The sequence below is a fragment of the Lactuca virosa genome, chromosome 8 (assembly GCF_052849685.1).
Source record: "Lactuca virosa cultivar CGN04683 chromosome 8, Lactuca_virosa_CGN04683_v6, whole genome shotgun sequence".
NCBI lineage: Eukaryota > Viridiplantae > Streptophyta > Magnoliopsida > Asterales > Asteraceae > Lactuca > Lactuca virosa.
This window is the reverse complement of record NC_136433.1, coordinates 174,731,554-174,734,940: the sequence shown is the minus strand read 5'-3', so window position 1 is coordinate 174,734,940 and position 3,387 is coordinate 174,731,554. Positions and strand designations below refer to the sequence as shown.

The window sequence follows — 3,387 nt, the reverse complement described above, 5'->3', positions numbered from 1 at the left end:
AACATATTTTTATTTTTTCTCATGATTATTTTAACCATTTAAATGCATTATTGCGCAACGCGCGAGGTTACGCCTAGTATATATATATATATATATATATATATATATATATATATATATATATATATATATATATATATATATATAGAGAGAGAGAGAGAGAGAGAGAGATATGATCAAATGTGAATTACAATTATTGTATGAATGTATGACTAATTCTAATACATTAGATTAAATAAAATAAAGGGTTGTAATCTTAGGTTATATGATCATGATACTAACATGGGATTGCATGTTCTATATAATTATCCTTTACGAACCAATCTTCCGTACTGCCCCCGACTCTCTCCCTATAAAAAAAAGCCTGCGGGAAGATTTAATTAAGATAGAGAAATTGAAAATACTACATTTTTTAGGCCACTAATTCAATTTAAGTAATAAAATATCAAACAATTAAATATCCAAATTAACATTTTAAATCGTTTATAAAAAAAACCCTCCAATTAAACGTATAAGTTCCTCAAAACTTTATACAACATGTTATGATAAATATTATTAAATAATATGAGATTTATGGGTAAATCATATGCACATTCTTGAAAATCACAGATAAACGAGTTTGGAAAGAATATGCCTTCTATAAAATAGAGGGAAACATATTCTCTTAGGATACATATTATCTAAGAATACATGGACGGATTAATTAATATAACATACGTTAAATATTTTTAGACAGTGCATTGTTGATTCGTCACTAGCTAGATTCATTCCACATAATTAACCCTAAAAAGGAAACTAGCCGCTACAGATAGAAAAAGGAAGCTAAAAGGGATTAAGGGTAGTCAGCTGATCAAGAAGTCCAGTCACAGGCGTAACAAGTCTAGGCTCGTACACAAAGCCATTCAACTCGACGCCTCCACCGCCGCCGCTAACAAAAGGGAACGGAGGAATCCAAACCCACCTCTTCCTCCCAAAATCAAACAATAACGCCTTCTGATCCGCTGCCGTTCCCATAATCATCACCACCAGAAACTCCCCGTTTCCAACACAAGTGAACCCTCTACCTCCTTCCAACTCCGCAAACTGAGCATACAGCTGCTGCGGCATCCTTTCTATCTCAACCCATGTTGTCCCGCAACTCTGCAGTGCCCACATTCGCAGACTCCTCGGCACATTAAGCTTGCTCTTCTCCACCGCCGCTAGCAACACCAGCTTCCCTCTGCTCTCAATCAGACTCGGGGATCTCAGAAACCTCCTCATAGGAGCCTGGATCTTACACCATTCATTTCGTCCCATATCGTAACCCAACACACTGAAAGGACTGTAGTTCATGCAGTAGAATTTACCTGCTGAACCTCCTTGTTGCTGGACGTACACCATCCTGCCAGACTCCAGGCTGCATAGTCTTGGAAGAGAAGAAGTGGTGCCCCAGATGGAATAAAAACCACCCAGGTCTACGTGGAAGCTTTCAGTACTCAAATTCTTGACGGCGTAAGGAGATATCATATCGTCCCCCGCTACCATAACATCTATTGAAGTGTTTGTTATGGTTAACCCTACAGAAGGAAAAAGCCTAGGCCTCAAGGTAGAAGGAAGTGGAGTCACTAGAGATGAGAAGAGGGGGTTTGAAAGGAGCAGGCCTTTCGAACCTGCTTCATCAGACACCCAACAGATGAGTCCACCAGAGGAACACGTGGGAGAAAACCCATGTGGGATTAATGGGAAAACGAGACGGTGCCACGAAAGAGTTTCGGGATCAAAGATGTAACCTTCCTGAGGGACAACGTTATCGGCAGCGGTGGTGTTAGTGGTTTTAAAGATGGTGGTGGTGGTGGTGGTGGTTTTAGGATGAGTGGTTTTTTGTTTGAAGAAGATGAAAAAGTAGGGTTTTGGGTTGATCTGAAGATACATTTGAAGGAAGCTGTGAGAGAATAAGAGAGAGTACCATCTCTTGCATACAGATCGAGCTCTGAAGAACGCAGGTGGTGGCAAGAAGGCGATGACTCGATCAACAAGTCTTTCGGGGAGTCTACTCCATATCCTGCTGTCCATCCATGGAGGATTGGTGGTGAAGGTGGTAGTAGTGGCGAAAGGATAAGAAAACGGAAAGGTGGTGACATAATGGGTGTGATCAAAAACTTCCATAGGAAAGTTAAGGTTTTAGAAGCAGTTAATGTAATAGGAAAGTTAAGGTTGTTCTAAGGGGGCCGGGGAGGGAGTGTGGTTCAAGTGTTTGATGATCTCAAATTCAGTGGAGATTATATAAAGAGAAGTTGTAGTAGTGATAGCGAAGGATTGAAGAGGAAATGAAGACAAAGGGTTAGGGTTTCCTCTATTTTCCGTCGTCTTCTTTGATGCATTTGTGATTATATAGGACCACCTGGACAGAAGTAAACATACAGGAGTAGAAGTGAGAAGATGGAAAAAGGAGGTTGTCAGGTGGGTGAGTCTGATGGATGCATCTATCAACACAGTGTTTTCATGTCAATAGCCGAGGAAGAAAGGACAAGTACTACAGGGGAGGAGGAAAATTGATTAGAAGATTGACACTAAACACACGTCGGCTGTAGACAACATCGTTAATATTCACTCCTTACACACTTAATGTCAGGAGCCTAGATTTTCTTTTTTGGTGGTTAAATATTTGTATTTGAGAGGTTTTTACTTTTTACGGTAATTTGATAAATATTTAACAAATATGTTGGACTTGTTATTTTAAGGATTTCGATAAACACCTATAATTAAATCCGATATAAAAGAGATGCAAAAAGTAAAAACACAATGTGGTTTATTTGAAATTGAGTTATATCTACCAATGAGCTAAAAATAACGATTTTGTTGATAGTGATTTCATTAGTGTCAACAACTTGAGAAATAACGACGAAGTTTTAGCAGCGACAAGTCACAACTGTTACCTTTAGCGTCGACGCTTGGATCTATTAGCGGCAACAATTGACGCTGTTGTTGCTTTTTTTTTTCTTTTTGTAGTGTTATATTTATTCAACTTGAGTACTTGACCTAAATCTATGAATGAGGACAAACCTAGAAAATAACATTGATAAAACTGACTCATGACGTTAGGCTAATGTCCTATGCACCGCAGCCAGCTGCTTCCAAGCTTCGCCTAGCATTTTCACCTAGAGACTTCGACCCAATAAGCTTGGCCTAGAAGAAATACTCAACTTCGTCAAGTGGCATTAGTCGAAGCTTTGCACTTAGTGTTGGAAATTTTAGTATAAATATTTGTATTTTTACTAACTTTGGACATATATAAATATATACATATGTTGTATATATAACTAACTCTAAGTGAGTTTGTGTTCTCATCCACGAGGACTTCGAAACGATATACTATATGTCCAAAATGGAGTATATGTGAATGAGATA

General features: G+C 38.5%; 1 pseudogene; it reads right to left on the bottom strand.

Annotated features, from left to right (window-relative positions):
- Nucleotides 1–730: 730 nt before the first annotated feature.
- LOC145132736 (protein UNUSUAL FLORAL ORGANS pseudogene) lies at nt 731–2,343 on the bottom strand (annotated as a pseudogene).
- Nucleotides 2,344–3,387: the final 1,044 nt, after the last annotated feature.